A 22,212-nucleotide genomic window follows, 5' to 3' on the forward strand; every position below is an offset into this window, starting at 1 on the left:
AACGGTTGGAAATCAAATTATGGCATCATAGTACCACTATCCATCCATGTTCCACCACTAATCCAGGCCAATGTCACGAAGGCAACAGGATGAGCAGGTATTTCCAGACTTCCCTTGCCAAAGACACCTCCTCCAGTGGATTCCCAAGGCATTGCCTGGTCAGCCGAGAGACAAAGTCTCTCCAGTGTGTCCTCCGTCTTCTCAAGGCATCCTCCTGGTGGACCATGCCCGGACCACCATCCGATGGAGGTGTCCAGGAGGCATCTGAACGAGATGTAGTAGCAGCATAGTACCAATACAGCATCAGTTTCCACTGCCAGAGAAGCAAATCACGAACAAGCAGTCCAAAACCACGCAGTCTTCAACTGATCATCTCTCATGATGCACATTGAGACACACTGAAGGTTTCACTTGATGAGGTTAGCTTTGGCATTGTGTCCAGAATGTGAGACAAACAAAGTCTTTCGACACTCTGAAGTCCAAGAATGTGTCACATAAAGTTAGTTTATTCAGCACTGAGTCGCTGTTAGTTTAACATCTTCCACAAGAAGCGAGTTTGCGTTGGCTGGGAATTGAACCCAGGTCTCCCGCATGGCAGGCGAGAATTCTACCACCGAACCACCAATGCTTAAAAGACCAGACAAAATGATGGAATCAGAACGGGATCTAAAACAATCTGTTATTACATAGTCATGGACGTTTTGCATGGAAATTCATGGTCTGCAGAGCATGACATCGTTGGACTTTTGTCATCCCCTGACTAGACCTGGCTCCAAAATATTTATATGTGAACTCTTCAGTAAAATGTTCTGACGGTGAAATAAAGAAAGACTAAAAATTTTGTTAAATGACTTTACCTGAGTCAAGTTGAAGCTGTCAGAAGTGGGATTTAAACCCACGCCCCCAGAGGAGACTGCGACCTTAACGCAGCGCCTTAGACCGCTCGGCCATCCCGACCACCCAGCGAGAATGTTCACAAAACTCAAGGCAACCCACATTGATCGATTGTCACCATAAATGTAAGCGATCAAGCCGAAACGCAGGTCAACGGTTGGAAATCAAATTATGGCATCATAGTACCACTATCCATCCATGTTTCACCACTAATCCAGGCCAGTGTCACGAAGGCAACAGGATGAGCAGGTATTTCCAGACTTCCCTTGCCAAAGACACCTCCTCCAGTGGATTCCCAAGGCATTGCCTGGTCAGCCAAGAGACAAAGTCTCTCCAGTGTGTCCTCCGTCTCCTCAAGGCATCCTCCTGGTGGACCATGCCCGGACCACCATCCGATGGAGGTGTCCAGGAGGCATCTGAACGAGATGTAGTAGCAGCATAGTACCAATACAGCATCAGTTTCCACTGCCAGAGAAGCAAATCACGAACAAGCAGTCCAGAACCACGCAGTCTTCAACTAATCATCTCTCATGATGCACATTGAGACATACTGAAGGTTTCACTTGATGAGGTTAGCTTTGGCATTGTGTCCAGAATGTGTGACAAACAAAGTCTTCCGACACTCTGAAGTCCGAGAATGTGTCACGCACATAAAGTTAGTTTATTCAGCATTGAGTCACTGTTAGTTTAACATGTTCCACAAGAAGCGAGTTTGCGTTGGCTGGGAATTGAGCCCAGGTCTCCCGCATGGCAGGCGAGAATTCTACCACTGAACCACCAATGCTTAAAAGACCAGACAAAATGATGGAATCAGAACGGGATCTAAAACAATCTGTTATTACATAGTCATGGACGTTTTGCATGGAAATTCATGGTCTGCAGAGCATGACATCGTTGGACTTTTGTCATCCCCTGACTAGACCTGGCTCCAAAATAAATATATGTGAACTCTTCAGTAAAATGTTCTGACGGTGAAATATAGAAAGAATCAAAATTTTGTTAAATGAATTTACCTGAGTCAAGTTAGAGCTGTCAGAAGTGGGATTTGAACCCACGCCTCCAGAGGAGACTGCGACCTGAACGCAGCGCCTTAGACCACTCGGCCATCCTGACTACCCTGCGAGAGGGTTCACAAAACTCAAGGCAACCCACATCGATTGATAGTCACCATAAATGGAAGCAATCAAGCCGAAACGCAGGTCAACGGTTGGAAATCAAATTATGGCATCATAGTACCACTATCCATCCATGTTCCACCACTAATCCAGGCCAATGTCACGAAGGCAACAGGATGAGCAGGTATTTCCAGACTTCCCTTGCCAAAGACACCTCCTCCAGTGGATTCCCAAGGCATTGCCTGGTCAGCCGAGAGACAAAGTCTCTCCAGTGTGTCCTCCGTCTTCTCAAGGCATCCTCCTGGTGGACCATGCCCGGACCACCATCCGATGGAGGTGTCCAGGAGGCATCTGAACGAGATGTAGTAGCAGCATAGTACCAATACAGCATCAGTTTCCACTGCCAGAGAAGCAAATCACGAACAAGCAGTCCAAAACCACGCAGTCTTCAACTGATCATCTCTCATGATGCACATTGAGACACACTGAAGGTTTCACTTGATGAGGTTAGCTTTGGCATTGTGTCCAGAATGTGAGACAAACAAAGTCTTTCGACACTCTGAAGTCCGAGAATGTGTCACATAAAGTTAGTTTATTCAGCATTGAGTCGCTGTTAGTTTAACATCTTCCACAAGAAGCGAGTTTGCGTTGGCTGGGAATTGAGCCCAGGTCTCCCGCATGGCAGGCGAGAATTCTACCACTGAACCACCAATGCTTAAAAGACCAGACAAAATGATGGAATCAGAACGGGATCTAAAACAATCTGTTATTACATAGTCATGGACGTTTTGCATGGAAATTCATGGTCTGCAGAGCATGACATCGTTGGACTTTTGTCATCCCCTGACTAGACCTGGCTCCAAAATATTTATATGTGAACTCTTCAGTAAAATGTTCTGACGGTGAAATATAGAAAGAATCAAAATTTTGTTAAATGAATTTACCTGAGTCAAGTTAGAGCTGTCAGAAGTGGGATTTGAACCCACGCCTCCAGAGGAGACTGCGACCTGAACGCAGCGCCTTAGACCGCTCGGCCATCCTGACTACCCTGCGAGAGTGTTCACAAAACTCAAGGCAACCCACATCGATTGATAGTCACCATAAATGGAAGCAATCAAGCCGAAACGCAGGTCAACGGTTGGAAATCAAATTATGGCATCATAGTACCACTATCCATCCATGTTCCACCACTAATCCAGGCCAATGTCACGAAGGCAACAGGATGAGCAGGTATTTCCAGACTTCCCTTGCCAAAGACACCTCCTCCAGTGGATTCCCAAGGCATTGCCTGGTCAGCCGAGAGACAAAGTCTCTCCAGTGTGTCCTCCGTCTTCTCAAGGCATCCTCCTGGTGGACCATGCCCGGACCACCATCCGATGGAGGTGTCCAGGAGGCATCTGAACGAGATGTAGTAGCAGCATAGTACCAATACAGCATCAGTTTCCACTGCCAGAGAAGCAAATCACGAACAAGCAGTCCAAAACCACGCAGTCTTCAACTGATCATCTCTCATGATGCACATTGAGACACACTGAAGGTTTCACTTGATGAGGTTAGCTTTGGCATTGTGTCCAGAATGTGAGACAAACAAAGTCTTTCGACACTCTGAAGTCCGAGAATGTGTCACATAAAGTTAGTTTATTCAGCATTGAGTCGCTGTTAGTTTAACATCTTCCACAAGAAGCGAGTTTGCGTTGGCTGGGAATTGAGCCCAGGTGTCCCGCATGGCAGGCGAGAATTCTACCACTGAACCACCAATGCTTAAAAGACCAGACAAAATGATGGAATCAGAACGGGATCTAAAACAATCTGTTATTACATAGTCATGGACGTTTTGCATGGAAATTCATGGTCTGCAGAGCATGACATCGTTGGACTTTTGTCATCCCCTGACTAGACCTGGCTCCAAAATATTTATATGTGAACTCTTCAGTAAAATGTTCTGACGGTGAAATAAAGAAAGACTAAAAATTTTGTTAAATGACTTTACCTGAGTCAAGTTGAAGCTGTCAGAAGTGGGATTTAAACCCACGCCTCCAGAGGAGACTGCGACCTTAACGCAGCGCCTTAGACCGCTCGGCCATCCCGACCACCCAGCGAGAACGTTCACAAAACTCAAGGCAACCCACATCGATCGATTGTCACCATAAATGTAAGCGATCAAGCCGAAACGCAGGTCAACGGTTGGAAATCAAATTATGGCATCATAGTACCACTATCCATCCATGTTTCACCACTAATCCAGGCCAGTGTCACGAAGGCAACAGGATGAGCAGGTATTTCCAGACTTCCCTTGCCAAAGACACCTCCTCCAGTGGATTCCCAAGGCATTGCCTGGTCAGCCAAGAGACAAAGTCTCTCCAGTGTGTCCTCCGTCTCCTCAAGGCATCCTCCTGGTGGACCATGCCCGGACCACCATCCGATGGAGGTGTCCAGGAGGCATCTGAACGAGATGTAGTAGCAGCATAGTACCAATACAGCATCAGTTTCCACTGCCAGAGAAGCAAATCACGAACAAGCAGTCCAGAACCACGCAGTCTTCAACTAATCATCTCTCATGATGCACATTGAGACATACTGAAGGTTTCACTTGATGAGGTTAGCTTTGGCATTGTGTCCAGAATGTGTGACAAACAAAGTCTTCCGACACTCTGAAGTCCGAGAATGTGTCACATAAAGTTAGTTTATTCAGCATTGAGTCGCTGTTAGTTTAACATCTTCCACAAGAAGCGAGTTTGCGTTGGCTGGGAATTCAGCCCAGGTCTCCCGCATGGCAGGCGAGAATTCTACCACTGAACCACCAATGCTTAAAAGACCAGACAAAATGATGGAATCAGAACGGGATCTAAAACAATCTGTTATTACATAGTCATGGACGTTTTGCATGGAAATTCATGGTCTGCAGAGCATGACATCGTTGGACTTTTGTCATCCCCTGACTAGACCTGGCTCCAAAATAAATATATGTGAACTCTTCAGTAAAATGTTCTGACGGTGAAATATAGAAAGAATCAAAATTTTGTTAAATGAATTTACCTGAGTCAAGTTAAAGCTGTCAGAAGCGGGATTTGAACACACGCCTCCAGAGGAGACTGCGACCTGAACGCAGCGCCTTAGACCGCTCGGCCATCCTGACTACCCTGCGGGGGGGTTCACAAAACTCAAGGCAACCCACATCGATTGATTGTCACCATAAATGTAAGCAATCAAGCCGAAACGCAGGTTAACGGTTGGAAATCAAATTATGGCATCATAGTACCACTATCCATCCATGTTCCACCACTAATCCAGGCCAATGTCACGAAGGCAACAGGATGAGCAGGTATTTCCAGACTTCCCTTGCCAAAGACACCTCCTCCAGTGGATTCCCAAGGCATTGCCTGGTCAGCCGAGAGACAAAGTCTCTCCAGCGTGTCCTCCGTCTTCTCAAGGCATCCTCCTGGTGGACCATGCCCGGACCACCATCCAATGGAGGTGTCCAGGAGGCATCTGAACGAGATGTAGTAGCAGCATAGTACCAATAGAGCATCAGTTTCCACTGCCGGAGAAGCAAATCACGAACAAGCAGTCCAAAACCACGCAGTCTTCAACTGATCATCTCTCATGATGCACATCGAGACACACTGAAGGTTTCACTTGATGAGGTTAGCTTTGGCATCGTGCCCAGAATGTGAGACAAACAAAGTCTTCCGACACTCTGAAATCCAAGAATGTGTCACATAAGGTTGGTTTATTCAGCATTGAGTCGCTGTTAGTTTAACATCTCCCACAAGAAGCAAGTTTGCGTTGGCTGGGAATTGAACCCAGGTCTCCCGCATGGCAGGCGAGAATTCTACCACTGAACCACCAATGCTTAGAAGACCGGACAAAATGATGGAATCAGAACGGAATCTAAAACAATCTGTTATTACATAGTCATGGATGTTTTGCATGGAAATTCATGGTCTGCAGAGCATGACATCGTTGGACTTTTGTCATCCCCTGACTAGACCTGGCTCCAAAATATTTATATGTGAACTCTTCAGTAAAATGTTCTGACGGTGAAATAAAGAAAGACTAAAAATTTTGTTAAATGACTTTACCTGAGTCAAGTTGAAGCTGTCAGAAGTGGGATTTAAACCCACGCCCCCAGAGGAGACTGCGACCTTAACGCAGCGCCTTAGACCGCTCGGCCATCCCGACCACCCAGCGAGAATGTTCACAAAACTCAAGGCAACCCAGATCGATCGATTGTCACCATAAATGTAAGCGATCAAGCCGAAACGCAGGTCAACGGTTGGAAATCAAATTATGGCATCATAGTACCACTATCCATCCATGTTTCACCACTAATCCAGGCCAGTGTCACGAAGGCAACAGGATGAGCAGGTATTTCCAGACTTCCCTTGCCAAAGACACCTCCTCCAGTGGATTCCCAAGGCATTGCCTGGTCAGCCAAGAGACAAAGTCTCTCCAGTGTGTCCTCCGTCTCCTCAAGGCATCCTCCTGGTGGACCATGCCCGGACCACCATCCGATGGAGGTGTCCAGGAGGCATCTGAACGAGATGTAGTAGCAGCATAGTACCAATACAGCATCAGTTTCCACTGCCAGAGAAGCAAATCACGAACAAGCAGTCCAGAACCACGCAGTCTTCAACTAATCATCTCTCATGATGCACATTGAGACATACTGAAGGTTTCACTTGATGAGGTTAGCTTTGGCATTGTGTCCAGAATGTGTGACAAACAAAGTCTTCCGACACTCTGAAGTCCGAGAATGTGTCACATAAAGTTAGTTTATTCAGCATTGAGTCGCTGTTAGTTTAACATCTTCCACAAGAAGCGAGTTTGCGTTGGCTGGGAATTGAGCCCAGGTCTCCCGCATGGCAGGCGAGAATTCTACCACTGAACCACCAATGCTTAAAAGACCAGACAAAATGATGGAATCAGAACGGGATCTAAAACAATCTGTTATTACATAGTCATGGACGTTTTGCATGGAAATTCATGGTCTGCAGAGCATGACATCGTTGGACTTTTGTCATCCCCTGACTAGACCTGGCTCCAAAATAAATATATGTGAACTCTTCAGTAAAATGTTCTGACGGTGAAATATAGAAAGAATCAAAATTTTGTTAAATGAATTTACCTGAGTCAAGTTAAAGCTGTCAGAAGCGGGATTTGAACACACGCCTCCAGAGGAGACTGCGACCTGAACGCAGCGCCTTAGACCGCTCGGCCATCCTGACTACCCTGCGGGGGGGTTCACAAAACTCAAGGCAACCCACATCGATTGATTGTCACCATAAATGTAAGCAATCAAGCCGAAACGCAGGTTAACGGTTGGAAATCAAATTATGGCATCATAGTACCACTATCCATCCATGTTTCACCACTAATCCAGGCCAGTGTCACGAAGGCAACAGGATGAGCAGGTATTTCCAGACTTCCCTTGCCAAAGACACCTCCTCCAGTGGATTCCCAAGGCATTGCCTGGTCAGCCAAGAGACAAAGTCTCTCCAGTGTGTCCTCCGTCTCCTCAAGGCATCCTCCTGGTGGACCATGCCCGGACCACCATCCGATGGAGGTGTCCAGGAGGCATCTGAACGAGATGTAGTAGCAGCATAGTACCAATACAGCATCAGTTTCCACTGCCAGAGAAGCAAATCACGAACAAGCAGTCCAGAACCACGCAGTCTTCAACTAATCATCTCTCATGATGCACATTGAGACATACTGAAGGTTTCACTTGATGAGGTTAGCTTTGGCATTGTGTCCAGAATGTGTGACAAACAAAGTCTTCCGACACTCTGAAGTCCGAGAATGTGTCACATAAAGTTAGTTTATTCAGCATTGAGTCGCTGTTAGTTTAACATCTCCCACAAGAAGCGAGTTTGCGTTGGCTGGGAATTGAGCCCAGGTCTCCCGCATGGCAGGCGAGAATTCTACCACTGAACCACCAATGCTTAAAAGACCAGACAAAATGATGGAATCAGAACGGGATCTAAAACAATCTGTTATTACATAGTCATGGACGTTTTGCATGGAAATTCATGGTCTGCAGAGCATGACATCGTTGGACTTTTGTCATCCCCTGACTAGACCTGGCTCCAAAATATTTATATGTGAACTCTTCAGTAAAATGTTCTGACGGTGAAATATAGAAAGAATCAAAATTTTGTTAAATGAATTTACCTGAGTCAAGTTAGAGCTGTCAGAAGTGGGATTTGAACCCACGCCTCCAGAGGAGACTGCGACCTGAACGCAGCGCCTTAGACCGCTCGGCCATCCTGACTACCCTGCGAGAGTGTTCACAAAACTCAAGGCAACCCACATCGATTGATAGTCACCATAAATGGAAGCAATCAAGCCGAAACGCAGGTCAACGGTTGGAAATCAAATTATGGCATCATAGTACCACTATCCATCCATGTTCCACCACTAATCCAGGCCAATGTCACGAAGGCAACAGGATGAGCAGGTATTTCCAGACTTCCCTTGCCAAAGACACCTCCTCCAGTGGATTCCCAAGGCATTGCCTGGTCAGCCGAGAGACAAAGTCTCTCCAGTGTGTCCTCCGTCTTCTCAAGGCATCCTCCTGGTGGACCATGCCCGGACCACCATCCGATGGAGGTGTCCAGGAGGCATCTGAACGAGATGTAGTAGCAGCATAGTACCAATACAGCATCAGTTTCCACTGCCAGAGAAGCAAATCACGAACAAGCAGTCCAAAACCACGCAGTCTTCAACTGATCATCTCTCATGATGCACATTGAGACACACTGAAGGTTTCACTTGATGAGGTTAGCTTTGGCATTGTGTCCAGAATGTGAGACAAACAAAGTCTTTCGACACTCTGAAGTCCGAGAATGTGTCACATAAAGTTAGTTTATTCAGCATTGAGTCGCTGTTAGTTTAACATCTTCCACAAGAAGCGAGTTTGCGTTGGCTGGGAATTGAGCCCAGGTGTCCCGCATGGCAGGCGAGAATTCTACCACTGAACCACCAATGCTTAAAAGACCAGACAAAATGATGGAATCAGAACGGGATCTAAAACAATCTGTTATTACATAGTCATGGACGTTTTGCATGGAAATTCATGGTCTGCAGAGCATGACATCGTTGGACTTTTGTCATCCCCTGACTAGACCTGGCTCCAAAATATTTATATGTGAACTCTTCAGTAAAATGTTCTGACGGTGAAATAAAGAAAGACTAAAAATTTTGTTAAATGACTTTACCTGAGTCAAGTTGAAGCTGTCAGAAGTGGGATTTAAACCCACGCCTCCAGAGGAGACTGCGACCTTAACGCAGCGCCTTAGACCGCTCGGCCATCCCGACCACCCAGCGAGAATGTTCACAAAACTCAAGGCAACCCACATCGATCGATTGTCACCATAAATGTAAGCGATCAAGCCGAAACGCAGGTCAACGGTTGGAAATCAAATTATGGCATCATAGTACCACTATCCATCCATGTTTCACCACTAATCCAGGCCAGTGTCACGAAGGCAACAGGATGAGCAGGTATTTCCAGACTTCCCTTGCCAAAGACACCTCCTCCAGTGGATTCCCAAGGCATTGCCTGGTCAGCCAAGAGACAAAGTCTCTCCAGTGTGTCCTCCGTCTCCTCAAGGCATCCTCCTGGTGGACCATGCCCGGACCACCATCCGATGGAGGTGTCCAGGAGGCATCTGAACGAGATGTAGTAGCAGCATAGTACCAATACAGCATCAGTTTCCACTGCCAGAGAAGCAAATCACGAACAAGCAGTCCAGAACCACGCAGTCTTCAACTAATCATCTCTCATGATGCACATTGAGACATACTGAAGGTTTCACTTGATGAGGTTAGCTTTGGCATTGTGTCCAGAATGTGTGACAAACAAAGTCTTCCCGCACTCTGAAGTCCGAGAATGTGTCACATAAAGTTAGTTTATTCAGCATTGAGTCGCTGTTAGTTTAACATCTTCCACAAGAAGCGAGTTTGCGTTGGCTGGGAATTCAGCCCAGGTCTCCCGCATGGCAGGCGAGAATTCTACCACTGAACCACCAATGCTTAAAAGACCAGACAAAATGATGGAATCAGAACGGGATCTAAAACAATCTGTTATTACATAGTCATGGACGTTTTGCATGGAAATTCATGGTCTGCAGAGCATGACATCGTTGGACTTTTGTCATCCCCTGACTAGACCTGGCTCCAAAATAAATATATGTGAACTCTTCAGTAAAATGTTCTGACGGTGAAATATAGAAAGAATCAAAATTTTGTTAAATGAATTTACCTGAGTCAAGTTAAAGCTGTCAGAAGCGGGATTTGAACACACGCCTCCAGAGGAGACTGCGACCTGAACGCAGCGCCTTAGACCGCTCGGCCATCCTGACTACCCTGCGGGGGGTTCACAAAACTCAAGGCAACCCACATCGATTGATTGTCACCATAAATGTAAGCAATCAAGCCGAAACGCAGGTTAACGGTTGGAAATCAAATTATGGCATCATAGTACCACTATCCATCCATGTTCCACCACTAATCCAGGCCAATGTCACGAAGGCAACAGGATGAGCAGGTATTTCCAGACTTCCCTTGCCAAAGACACCTCCTCCAGTGGATTCCCAAGGCATTGCCTGGTCAGCCGAGAGACAAAGTCTCTCCAGCGTGTCCTCCGTCTTCTCAAGGCATCCTCCTGGTGGACCATGCCCGGACCACCATCCAATGGAGGTGTCCAGGAGGCATCTGAACGAGATGTAGTAGCAGCATAGTACCAATAGAGCATCAGTTTCCACTGCCGGAGAAGCAAATCACGAACAAGCAGTCCAAAACCACGCAGTCTTCAACTGATCATCTCTCATGATGCACATCGAGACACACTGAAGGTTTCACTTGATGAGGTTAGCTTTGGCATCGTGCCCAGAATGTGAGACAAACAAAGTCTTCCGACACTCTGAAATCCAAGAATGTGTCACATAAGGTTGGTTTATTCAGCATTGAGTCGCTGTTAGTTTAACATCTCCCACAAGAAGCAAGTTTGCGTTGGCTGGGAATTGAACCCAGGTCTCCCGCATGGCAGGCGAGAATTCTACCACTGAACCACCAATGCTTAGAAGACCGGACAAAATGATGGAATCAGAACGGAATCTAAAACAATCTGTTATTACATAGTCATGGATGTTTTGCATGGAAATTCATGGTCTGCAGAGCATGACATCGTTGGACTTTTGTCATCCCCTGACTAGACCTGGCTCCAAAATATTTATATGTGAACTCTTCAGTAAAATGTTCTGACGGTGAAATAAAGAAAGACTAAAAATTTTGTTAAATGACTTTACCTGAGTCAAGTTGAAGCTGTCAGAAGCGGGATTTAAACCCACGCCCCCAGAGGAGACTGCGACCTTAACGCAGCGCCTTAGACCGCTCGGCCATCCCGACCACCCAGCGAGAATGTTCACAAAACTCAAGGCAACCCAGATCGATCGATTGTCACCATAAATGTAAGCGATCAAGCCGAAACGCAGGTCAACGGTTGGAAATCAAATTATGGCATCATAGTACCACTATCCATCCATGTTTCACCACTAATCCAGGCCAGTGTCACGAAGGCAACAGGATGAGCAGGTATTTCCAGACTTCCCTTGCCAAAGACACCTCCTCCAGTGGATTCCCAAGGCATTGCCTGGTCAGCCAAGAGACAAAGTCTCTCCAGTGTGTCCTCCGTCTCCTCAAGGCATCCTCCTGGTGGACCATGCCCGGACCACCATCCGATGGAGGTGTCCAGGAGGCATCTGAACGAGATGTAGTAGCAGCATAGTACCAATACAGCATCAGTTTCCACTGCCAGAGAAGCAAATCACGAACAAGCAGTCCAGAACCACGCAGTCTTCAACTAATCATCTCTCATGATGCACATTGAGACATACTGAAGGTTTCACTTGATGAGGTTAGCTTTGGCATTGTGTCCAGAATGTGTGACAAACAAAGTCTTCCGACACTCTGAAGTCCGAGAATGTGTCACATAAAGTTAGTTTATTCAGCATTGAGTCGCTGTTAGTTTAACATCTTCCACAAGAAGCGAGTTTGCGTTGGCTGGGAATTGAGCCCAGGTCTCCCGCATGGCAGGCGAGAATTCTACCACTGAACCACCAATGCTTAAAAGACCAGACAAAATGATGGAATCAGAACGGGATCTAAAACAATCTGTTATTACATAGTCATGGACGTTTTGCATGGAAATTCATGGTCTGCAGAGCATGACATCGTTGGACTTTTGTCATCCCCTGACTAGACCTGGCTCCAAAATAAATATATGTGAACTCTTCAGTAAAATGTTCTGACGGTGAAATATAGAAAGAATCAAAATTTTGTTAAATGAATTTACCTGAGTCAAGTTAAAGCTGTCAGAAGCGGGATTTGAACACACGCCTCCAGAGGAGACTGCGACCTGAACGCAGCGCCTTAGACCGCTCGGCCATCCTGACTACCCTGCGGGGGGGTTCACAAAACTCAAGGCAACCCACATCGATTGATTGTCACCATAAATGTAAGCAATCAAGCCGAAACGCAGGTTAACGGTTGGAAATCAAATTATGGCATCATAGTACCACTATCCATCCATGTTTCACCACTAATCCAGGCCAGTGTCACGAAGGCAACAGGATGAGCAGGTATTTCCAGACTTCCCTTGCCAAAGACACCTCCTCCAGTGGATTCCCAAGGCATTGCCTGGTCAGCCAAGAGACAAAGTCTCTCCAGTGTGTCCTCCGTCTCCTCAAGGCATCCTCCTGGTGGACCATGCCCGGACCACCATCCGATGGAGGTGTCCAGGAGGCATCTGAACGAGATGTAGTAGCAGCATAGTACCAATACAGCATCAGTTTCCACTGCCAGAGAAGCAAATCACGAACAAGCAGTCCAGAACCACGCAGTCTTCAACTAATCATCTCTCATGATGCACATTGAGACATACTGAAGGTTTCACTTGATGAGGTTAGCTTTGGCATTGTGTCCAGAATGTGTGACAAACAAAGTCTTCCGACACTCTGAAGTCCGAGAATGTGTCACATAAAGTTAGTTTATTCAGCATTGAGTCGCTGTTAGTTTAACATCTCCCACAAGAAGCGAGTTTGCGTTGGCTGGGAATTGAGCCCAGGTCTCCCGCATGGCAGGCGAGAATTCTACCACTGAACCACCAATGCTTAAAAGACCAGACAAAATGATGGAATCAGAACGGGATCTAAAACAATCTGTTATTACATAGTCATGGACGTTTTGCATGGAAATTCATGGTCTGCAGAGCATGACATCGTTGGACTTTTGTCATCCCCTGACTAGACCTGGCTCCAAAATAAATATATGTGAACTCTTCAGTAAAATGTTCTGACGGTGAAATATAGAAAGAATCAAAATTTTGTTAAATGAATTTACCTGAGTCAAGTTAAAGCTGTCAGAAGCGGGATTTGAACACACGCCTCCAGAGGAGACTGCGACCTGAACGCAGCGCCTTAGACCGCTCGGCCATCCTGACCACCCTGCGGGGGGGTTCACAAAACTCAAGGCAACCCACATCGATTGATTGTCACCATAAATGTAAGCAATCAAGCCGAAACGCAGGTTAACGGTTGGAAATCAAATTATGGCATCATAGTACCACTATCCATCCATGTTCCACCACTAATCCAGGCCAATGTCACGAAGGCAACAGGATGAGCAGGTATTTCCAGACTTCCCTTGCCAAAGACACCTCCTCCAGTGGATTCCCAAGGCATTGCCTGGTCAGCCGAGAGACAAAGTCTCTCCAGCGTGTCCTCCGTCTTCTCAAGGCATCCTCCTGGTGGACCATGCCCGGACCACCATCCAATGGAGGTGTCCAGGAGGCATCTGAACGAGATGTAGTAGCAGCATAGTACCAATAGAGCATCAGTTTCCACTGCCGGAGAAGCAAATCACGAACAAGCAGTCCAAAACCACGCAGTCTTCAACTGATCATCTCTCATGATGCACATCGAGACACACTGAAGGTTTCACTTGATGAGGTTAGCTTTGGCATCGTGCCCAGAATGTGAGACAAACAAAGTCTTCCGACACTCTGAAATCCAAGAATGTGTCACATAAGGTTGGTTTATTCAGCATTGAGTCGCTGTTAGTTTAACATCTCCCACAAGAAGCAAGTTTGCGTTGGCTGGGAATTGAACCCAGGTCTCCCGCATGGCAGGCGAGAATTCTACCACTGAACCACCAATGCTTAGAAGACCGGACAAAATGATGGAATCAGAACGGAATCTAAAACAATCTGTTATTACATAGTCATGGATGTTTTGCATGGAAATTCATGGTCTGCAGAGCATGACATCGTTGGACTTTTGTCATCCCCTGACTAGACCTGGCTCCAAAATAAATATATGTGAACTCTTCAGTAAAATGTTCTGACGGTGAAATATAGAAAGAATCAAAATTTTGTTAAATGAATTTACCTGAGTCAAGTCAAATCTGTCAGAAGCGGGATTTGAACCCACGCCTCCAGAGGAGACTGCGACCTGAACGCAGCGCCTTAGACCGCTCTGCCATCCCGACCACCCAGCGAGAACGTTCACAAAACTCAAGGCAACCCACATCGATCGATTGTCACCATAAATGTAAGCGATCAAGCCGAAACGCAGGTCAACGGTTGGAAATCAAATTATGGCATCATAGTACCACTATCCATCCATGTTTCACCACTAATCCAGGCCAGTGTCACAAAGGCAACAGGATGAGCAGGTATTTCCAGACTTCCCTTGCCAAAGACACCTCCTCCAGTGGATTCCCAAGGCATTGCCTGGTCAGCCAAGAGACAAAGTCTCTCCAGTGTGTCCTCCGTCTCCTCAAGGCATCCTCCTGGTGGACCATGCCCGGACCACCATCCAATGGAGGTGTCCAGGAGGCATCTGAACGAGATGTAGTAGCAGCATAGTACCAATAGAGCATCAGTTTCCACTGCCGGAGAAGCAAATCACGAACAAGCAGTCCAAAACCACGCAGTCTTCAACTGATCATCTCTCATGATGCACATCGAGACACACTGAAGGTTTCACTTGATGAGGTTAGCTTTGGCATCGTGCCCAGAATGTGAGACAAACAAAGTCTTCCGACACTCTGAAATCCAAGAATGTGTCACATAAGGTTGGTTTATTCAGCATTGAGTCGCTGTTAGTTTAACATCTCCCACAAGAAGCAAGTTTGCGTTGGCTGGGAATTGAACCCAGGTCTCCCGCATGGCAGGCGAGAATTCTACCACTGAACCACCAATGCTTAGAAGACCGGACAAAATGATGGAATCAGAACGGAATCTAAAACAATCTGTTATTACATAGTCATGGATGTTTTGCATGGAAATTCATGGTCTGCAGAGCATGACATCGTTGGACTTTTGTCATCCCCTGACTAGACCTGGCTCCAAAATAAATATATGTGAACTCTTCAGTAAAATGTTCTGACGGTGAAATATAGAAAGAATCAAAATTTTGTTAAATGAATTTACCTGAGTCAAGTCAAATCTGTCAGAAGCGGGATCTGAACCCACGCCTCCAGAGGAGACTGCGACCTGAACGCAGCGCCTTAGACCGCTCTGCCATCCCGACCACCCAGCGAGAATGTTCACAAAACTCAAGGCAACCCACATCGATCGATTGTCACCATAAATGTAAGCGATCAAGCCGAAACGCAGGTCAACGGTTGGAAATCAAATTATGGCATCATAGTACCACTATCCATCCATGTTTCACCACTAATCCAGGCCAGTGTCACGAAGGCAACAGGATGAGCAGGTATTTCCAGACTTCCCTTGCCAAAGACACCTCCTCCAGTGGATTCCCAAGGCATTGCCTGGTCAGCCAAGAGACAAAGTCTCTCCAGTGTGTCCTCCGTCTCCTCAAGGCATCCTCCTGGTGGACCATGCCCGGACCACCATCCGATGGAGGTGTCCAGGAGGCATCTGAACGAGATGTAGTAGCAGCATAGTACCAATACAGCATCAGTTTCCACTGCCAGAGAAGCAAATCACGAACAAGCAGTCCAGAACCACGCAGTCTTCAACTAATCATCTCTCATGATGCACATTGAGACATACTGAAGGTTTCACTTGATGAGGTTAGCTTTGGCATTGTGTCCAGAATGTGTGACAAACAAAGTCTTCCGACACTCTGAAGTCCGAGAATGTGTCACATAAAGTTAGTTTATTCAGCATTGAGTCGCTGTTAGTTTAACATGTTCCACAAGAAGCGAGTTTGCGTTGGCTGGGAATTGAGCCCAGGTCTCCCGCATGGCAGGCGAGAATTCTACCACTGAACCACCAATGCTTAAAAGACTAGACAAAATGATGGAATCAGAACGGGATCTAAAACAATCTGTTATTACATAGTCATGGACGTTTTGCATGGAAATTCATGGTCTGCAGAGCATGACATCGTTGGACTTTTGTCATCCCCTGACTAGACCTGGCTCCAAAATATTTATATGTGAACTCTTCAGTAAAATGTTCTGACGGTGAAATATAGAAAGAATCAAAATTTTGTTCAATGAATTTACCTGAGTCAAGTTAGAGCTGTCAGAAGTGGGATTCGAACCCACGCCTCCAGAGGAGACTGCGACCTGAACGCAGCGCCTTAGACCGCTCGGCCATCCTGACTACCCTGCGGGAGGGTTCACAAAACTCAAGGCAACCCACATCGATTGATTGTCACCATAAATGTAAGCAATCAAGCCGAAACGCAGGTCAACGGTTGGAAATCAAATTATGGCATCATAGTACCACTATCCATCCATGTTCCACCACTAATCCAGGCCAATGTCACGAAGGCAACAGGATGAGCAGGTATTTCCAGACTTCCCTTGCCAAAGACACCTCCTCCAGTGGATTCCCAAGGCATTGCCCGGTCAGCCGAGAGACAAAGTCTCTCCAGTGTGTCCTCCGTCTTCTCAAGGCATCCTCCTGGTGGACCATGCCCGGACCACCATCCGATGGAGGTGTCCAGGAGGCATCTGAACGAGATGTAGAAGCAGCATAGTACCAATACAGCATCAGTTTCCACTGCCAGAGAAGCAAATCACGAACAAGCAGTCCAAAACCACGCAGTCTTCAACTGATCATCTCTCATGATGCACATTGAGACACACTGAAGGTTTCACTTGATGAGGTTAGCTTTGGCATTGTGTCCAGAATGTGAGACAAACAAAGTCTTTCGACACTCTGAAGTCTGAGAATGTGTCACATAAAGTTAGTTTATTCAGCATTGAGTCGCTGTTAGTTTAACACGTTCCACAAGAAGCGAGTTTGCGTTGGCTGGGAATTGAGCCCAGGTCTCCCGCATGGCAGGCGAGAATTCTACCACTGAACCACCAATGCTTAAAAGACTAGACAAAATGATGGAATCAGAACGGGATCTAAAACAATCTGTTATTACATAGTCATGGACGTTTTGCATGGAAATTCATGGTCTGCAGAGCATGACATCGTTGGACTTTTGTCATCCCCTGACTAGACCTGGCTCCAAAATATTTATATGTGAACTCTTCAGTAAAATGTTCTGACGGTGAAATAAAGAAAGACTAAAAATTTTGTTAAATGACTTTACCTGAGTCAAGTTGAAGCTGTCAGAAGTGGGATTTAAACCCACGCCTCCAGAGGAGACTGCGACCTTAACGCAGCGCCTTAGACCGCTCTGCCATCCCGACCACCCAGCGAGAATGTTCACAAAACTCAAGGCAACCCACATCGATCGATTGTCACCATAAATGTAAGCGATCAAGCCGAAACGCAGGTCAACGGTTGGAAATCAAATTATGGCATCATAGTACCACTATCCATCCATGTTTCACCACTAATCCAGGCCAGTGTCACCAAGGCAACAGGATGAGCAGGTATTTCCAGACTTCCCTTGCCAAAGACACCTCCTCCAGTGGATTCCCAAGGCATTGCCTGGTCAGCCAAGAGACAAAGTCTCTCCAGTGTGTCCTCCGTCTCCTCAAGGCATCCTCCTGGTGGACCATGCCCGGACCACCATCCGATGGAGGTGTCCAGGAGGCATCTGAACGAGATGTAGTAGCAGCATAGTACCAATACAGCATCAGTTTCCACTGCCAGAGAAGCAAATCACGAACAAGCAGTCCAGAACCACGCAGTCTTCAACTAATCATCTCTCATGATGCACATTGAGACATACTGAAGGTTTCACTTGATGAGGTTAGCTTTGGCATTGTGTCCAGAATGTGTGACAAACAAAGTCTTCCGACACTCTGAAGTCCGAGAATGTGTCACATAAAGTTAGTTTATTCAGCATTGAGTCGCTGTTAGTTTAACATCTTCCACAAGAAGCGAGTTTGCGTTGGCTGGGAATTGAGCCCAGGTCTCCCGCATGGCAGGCGAGAATTCTACCACTGAACCACCAATGCTTAAAAGACTAGACAAAATGATGGAATCAGAACGGGATCTAAAACAATCTGTTATTACATAGTCATGGACGTTTTGCATGGAAATTCATGGTCTGCAGAGCATGACATCGTTGGACTTTTGTCATCCCCTGACTAGACCTGGCTCCAAAATATTTATATGTGAACTCTTCAGTAAAATGTTCTGACGGTGAAATATAGAAAGAATCAAAGTTTTGTTCAATGAATTTACCTGAGTCAAGTTAGAGCTGTCAGAAGTGGGATTTGAACCCACGCCTCCAGAGGAGACTGCGACCTGAACGCAGCGCCTTAGACCGCTCGGCCATCCTGACTACCCTGAGAGAGGGTTCACAAAACTCAAGGCAACCCACATCGATTGATTGTCACCATAAATGTAAGCAATCAAGCCGAAACGCAGGTCAACGGTTGGAAATCAAATTATGGCATCATAGTACCACTATCCATCCATGTTCCACCACTAATCCAGGCCAATGTCACGAAGGCAACAGGATGAGCAGGTATTTCCAGACTTCCCTTGCCAAAGACACCTCCTCCAGTGGATTCCCAAGGCATTGCCCGGTCAGCCGAGAGACAAAGTCTCTCCAGTGTGTCCTCCGTCTTCTCAAGGCATCCTCCTGGTGGACCATGCCCGGACCACCATCCGATGGAGGTGTCCAGGAGGCATCTGAACGAGATGTAGAAGCAGCATAGTACCAATACAGCATCAGTTTCCACTGCCAGAGAAGCAAATCACGAACAAGCAGTCCAAAACCACGCAGTCTTCAACTGATCATCTCTCATGATGCACATTGAGACACACTGAAGGTTTCACTTGATGAGGTTAGCTTTGGCATTGTGTCCAGAATGTGAGACAAACAAAGTCTTTCGACACTCTGAAGTCTGAGAATGTGTCACATAAAGTTAGTTTATTCAGCATTGAGTCGCTGTTAGTTTAACATGTTCCACAAGAAGCGAGTTTGCGTTGGCTGGGAATTGAGCCCAGGTCTCCCGCATGGCAGGCGAGAATTCTACCACTGAACCACCAATGCTTAAAAGACCAGACAAAATGATGGAATCAGAACGGGATCTAAAACAATCTGTTATTACATAGTCATGGACGTTTTGCATGGAAATTCATGGTCTGCAGAGCATGACATCGTTGGACTTTTGTCATCCCCTGACTAGACCTGGCTCCAAAATATTTATATGTGAACTCTTCAGTAAAATGTTCTGACGGTGAAATAAAGAAAGACTAAAAATTTTGTTAAATGACTTTACCTGAGTCAAGCTGAAGCTGTCAGAAGTGGGATTTAAACCCACGCCTCCAGAGGAGACTGCGACCTTAACGCAGCGCCTTAGACCGCTCGGCCATCCCGACCACCCAGCGAGAATGTTCACAAAACTCAAGGCAACCCACATCGATCGATTGTCACCATAAATGTAAGCGATCAAGCCGAAACGCAGGTCAACGGTTGGAAATCAAATTATGGCATCATAGTACCACTATCCATCCATGTTTCACCACTAATCCAGGCCAGTGTCACGAAGGCAACAGGATGAGCAGGTATTTCCAGACTTCCCTTGCCAAAGACACCTCCTCCAGTGGATTCCCAAGGCATTGCCTGGTCAGCCAAGAGACAAAGTCTCTCCAGTGTGTCCTCCGTCTCCTCAAGGCATCCTCCTGGTGGACCATGCCCGGACCACCATCCGATGGAGGTCAGCGCCTTAGACCGCTCGGCCATCCTGACCACCCGGCAACAGAGCTCACAAAACTCAAGGCAACCCACATCGATTGATTGTCACCATAAATGTAAGCAATCAAGCCGAAACACAGGTCAACGGTTGGAAATCAAATTATGGCATCATAGTACCACTATCCATCCATGTTCCACCACTAATCCAGGCCAATGTCACGAAGGCAACAGGATGAGCAGGTATTTCCAGACTTCCCTTACCAAAGACACCTCCTCCAGTGGATTCCCAAGGCATTGCCCGGTCAGCCGAGAGACAAAGTCTCTCCAGTGTGTCCTCCGTCTTCTCAAGGCATCCTCCTGGTGGACCATGCCCGGACCACCATCCGATGGAGGTGTCCAGGAGGCATCTGAATGAGATGTAGTAGCAGCATAGTACCAATACAGCATCAGTTTCCATTGCCAGAGAAGCAAATCACGAACAAGCAGTCCAGAACCACGCAGTCTTCAACTAATCATCTCTCATGATGCACATTGAGACACACTGGAGGTTTCACTTGATGAGGTTAGCTTTGGCATTGTGTCCAGAATGTGAGACAAACAAAGTCTTCCGACACTCTGAAGTCCGAGAATGTGTCACATAGAGTTAGTTTATTCAGCATTGAGTCGCTGTTAGTTTAACATTTTCCACAAGAAGCGAGTTTGCGTTGGCTGGGAATTGAGCCCAGGTCTCCCGCATGGCAGGCGAGAATTCTACCACTGAACCATCAATGCTTAAAAAACTAGACAAAATGATGGAATCAGAACGGGATCTAAAACAATCTGTTATTACATAGTCATGGACGTTTTTCATGGAAATTCATGGTCTGCAGAGCATGACATCGTTGGACTTTTGTCATCCCCTGACTAGACCTGGCTCCAAAATATTTATATGTGAACTCTTCAGTAAAATGTTCTGACGGTGAAATAAAGAAAGACTAAAAATTTTGTTAAATGACTTTACCTGAGTCAAGGTGAAGCTGTCAGAAGTGGGATTTAAACCAACGCCTCCAGAGGAGACTGCGACCTTAACGCAGCGCCTTAGACCGCTCGGCCATCCCGACTACCCAGCTAGAATGTTCACAAAACTCAAGGCAACCCACATTGATCGATTGTCACCATAAATGTAAGCAATCAAGCCTAAACGCAGGTCAACGGATGGAAATCAAATTATGGCATCATAGTACCACTATCCATCCATGTTCCACCACTAATCCAGGCCAGTGTCACGAAGGCAACAGGATGAGCAGGTATTTCCAGACTTCCCTTGCCAAAGACACCTCCTCCAGTGGATTCCCAAGGCATTGCCTGGTCAGCCAAGAGACAAAGTCTCTCCAGTGTGTCCTCAGTCTTCTCAAGGCATCCTCCTGGTGGACCATGCCCGGACCACCATCCGATGGAGGTGTCCAGGAGGCATCTGAACGAGATGTAGTAGCAGCATAGTACCAATACAGCATCAGTTTCCACTGCCAGAGAAGCAAATCACGAACAAGCAGTCCAAAACCACGCAGTCTTCAACTGATCATCTCTCATGATGCACATCGAGACACACTGAAGGTTTCACTTGATGAGGTTAGCTTTGGCATTGTGTCCAGAATGTGAGACAAACAAAGTCTTTCGACACTCTGAAGTCCGAGAATGTGTCACATAAGTTTAGTTTATTCAGCATTGAGTCGCTGTTAGTTTAACATCTTCCACAAGAAGCAGGTTTGCGTTGGCTGGGAATTGAGCCCAGGTCTCCCGCATGGCAGGCGAGAATTCTACCACTGAACCATCAATGCTTAAAAAACTAGACAAAAGGATGGAATCAGAACGGGATCTAAAACAATCTGTTATTACATAGTCATGGACGTTTTTCATGGAAATTCATGGTCTGCAGAGCATGACATCGTTGGACTTTTGTCATCCCCTGACTAGACCTGGCTCCAAAATAAATATATGTGAACTCTTCAGTAAAATGTTCTGACGGTGAAATATAGAAAGAATCAAAATTTTGTTAAATGAATTTACCTGAGTCAAGTTATAGCTGTCAGAAGTGGGATTTGAACCCACGCCTCCAGAGGAGACTACGA

General features: G+C 46.4%; 19 non-coding genes across 19 annotated transcripts; all 19 read right to left on the minus strand.

Annotated features, from left to right (window-relative positions):
• Window positions 1–874: 874 nt before the first annotated feature.
• trnal-aag (transfer RNA leucine (anticodon AAG)) lies at window positions 875–957 on the minus strand. Its single transcript has one exon. It is a non-coding gene; the product is annotated as a tRNA-Leu (tRNA).
• Window positions 958–1,924: 967 nt separating this feature from the next.
• Window positions 1,925–2,007, minus strand: trnal-cag (transfer RNA leucine (anticodon CAG)). Its single transcript has one exon. It is a non-coding gene; the product is annotated as a tRNA-Leu (tRNA).
• A 963-nt stretch (window positions 2,008–2,970) lies between these two features.
• trnal-cag (transfer RNA leucine (anticodon CAG)) lies at window positions 2,971–3,053 on the minus strand. Its single transcript has one exon. It is a non-coding gene; the product is annotated as a tRNA-Leu (tRNA).
• A 963-nt stretch (window positions 3,054–4,016) lies between these two features.
• trnal-aag (transfer RNA leucine (anticodon AAG)) lies at window positions 4,017–4,099 on the minus strand. The gene has a single exon. It is a non-coding gene; the product is annotated as a tRNA-Leu (tRNA).
• A 963-nt stretch (window positions 4,100–5,062) lies between these two features.
• Window positions 5,063–5,145, minus strand: trnal-cag (transfer RNA leucine (anticodon CAG)). Its single transcript has one exon. It is a non-coding gene; the product is annotated as a tRNA-Leu (tRNA).
• A 646-nt stretch (window positions 5,146–5,791) lies between these two features.
• Window positions 5,792–5,862, minus strand: trnag-gcc (transfer RNA glycine (anticodon GCC)). The gene has a single exon. It is a non-coding gene; the product is annotated as a tRNA-Gly (tRNA).
• A 246-nt stretch (window positions 5,863–6,108) lies between these two features.
• Window positions 6,109–6,191, minus strand: trnal-aag (transfer RNA leucine (anticodon AAG)). Its single transcript has one exon. It is a non-coding gene; the product is annotated as a tRNA-Leu (tRNA).
• A 963-nt stretch (window positions 6,192–7,154) lies between these two features.
• On the minus strand, window positions 7,155–7,237 carry trnal-cag (transfer RNA leucine (anticodon CAG)). The gene has a single exon. It is a non-coding gene; the product is annotated as a tRNA-Leu (tRNA).
• Window positions 7,238–8,200: 963 nt separating this feature from the next.
• Window positions 8,201–8,283, minus strand: trnal-cag (transfer RNA leucine (anticodon CAG)). Its single transcript has one exon. It is a non-coding gene; the product is annotated as a tRNA-Leu (tRNA).
• A 963-nt stretch (window positions 8,284–9,246) lies between these two features.
• On the minus strand, window positions 9,247–9,329 carry trnal-aag (transfer RNA leucine (anticodon AAG)). Its single transcript has one exon. It is a non-coding gene; the product is annotated as a tRNA-Leu (tRNA).
• A 1,691-nt stretch (window positions 9,330–11,020) lies between these two features.
• Window positions 11,021–11,091, minus strand: trnag-gcc (transfer RNA glycine (anticodon GCC)). Its single transcript has one exon. It is a non-coding gene; the product is annotated as a tRNA-Gly (tRNA).
• Window positions 11,092–11,337: 246 nt separating this feature from the next.
• Window positions 11,338–11,420, minus strand: trnal-aag (transfer RNA leucine (anticodon AAG)). Its single transcript has one exon. It is a non-coding gene; the product is annotated as a tRNA-Leu (tRNA).
• Window positions 11,421–14,158: 2,738 nt separating this feature from the next.
• trnag-gcc (transfer RNA glycine (anticodon GCC)) lies at window positions 14,159–14,229 on the minus strand. Its single transcript has one exon. It is a non-coding gene; the product is annotated as a tRNA-Gly (tRNA).
• Window positions 14,230–14,475: 246 nt separating this feature from the next.
• On the minus strand, window positions 14,476–14,558 carry trnal-cag (transfer RNA leucine (anticodon CAG)). Its single transcript has one exon. It is a non-coding gene; the product is annotated as a tRNA-Leu (tRNA).
• Window positions 14,559–15,204: 646 nt separating this feature from the next.
• Window positions 15,205–15,275, minus strand: trnag-gcc (transfer RNA glycine (anticodon GCC)). Its single transcript has one exon. It is a non-coding gene; the product is annotated as a tRNA-Gly (tRNA).
• A 1,292-nt stretch (window positions 15,276–16,567) lies between these two features.
• On the minus strand, window positions 16,568–16,650 carry trnal-cag (transfer RNA leucine (anticodon CAG)). The gene has a single exon. It is a non-coding gene; the product is annotated as a tRNA-Leu (tRNA).
• A 963-nt stretch (window positions 16,651–17,613) lies between these two features.
• On the minus strand, window positions 17,614–17,696 carry trnal-aag (transfer RNA leucine (anticodon AAG)). The gene has a single exon. It is a non-coding gene; the product is annotated as a tRNA-Leu (tRNA).
• A 963-nt stretch (window positions 17,697–18,659) lies between these two features.
• trnal-cag (transfer RNA leucine (anticodon CAG)) lies at window positions 18,660–18,742 on the minus strand. Its single transcript has one exon. It is a non-coding gene; the product is annotated as a tRNA-Leu (tRNA).
• A 963-nt stretch (window positions 18,743–19,705) lies between these two features.
• trnal-aag (transfer RNA leucine (anticodon AAG)) lies at window positions 19,706–19,788 on the minus strand. The gene has a single exon. It is a non-coding gene; the product is annotated as a tRNA-Leu (tRNA).
• Window positions 19,789–22,212: the final 2,424 nt, after the last annotated feature.

Source organism: Brachionichthys hirsutus, unplaced genomic scaffold, assembly GCF_040956055.1.
Source record: "Brachionichthys hirsutus isolate HB-005 unplaced genomic scaffold, CSIRO-AGI_Bhir_v1 contig_934, whole genome shotgun sequence".
Lineage (NCBI taxonomy): Eukaryota > Metazoa > Chordata > Actinopteri > Lophiiformes > Brachionichthyidae > Brachionichthys > Brachionichthys hirsutus.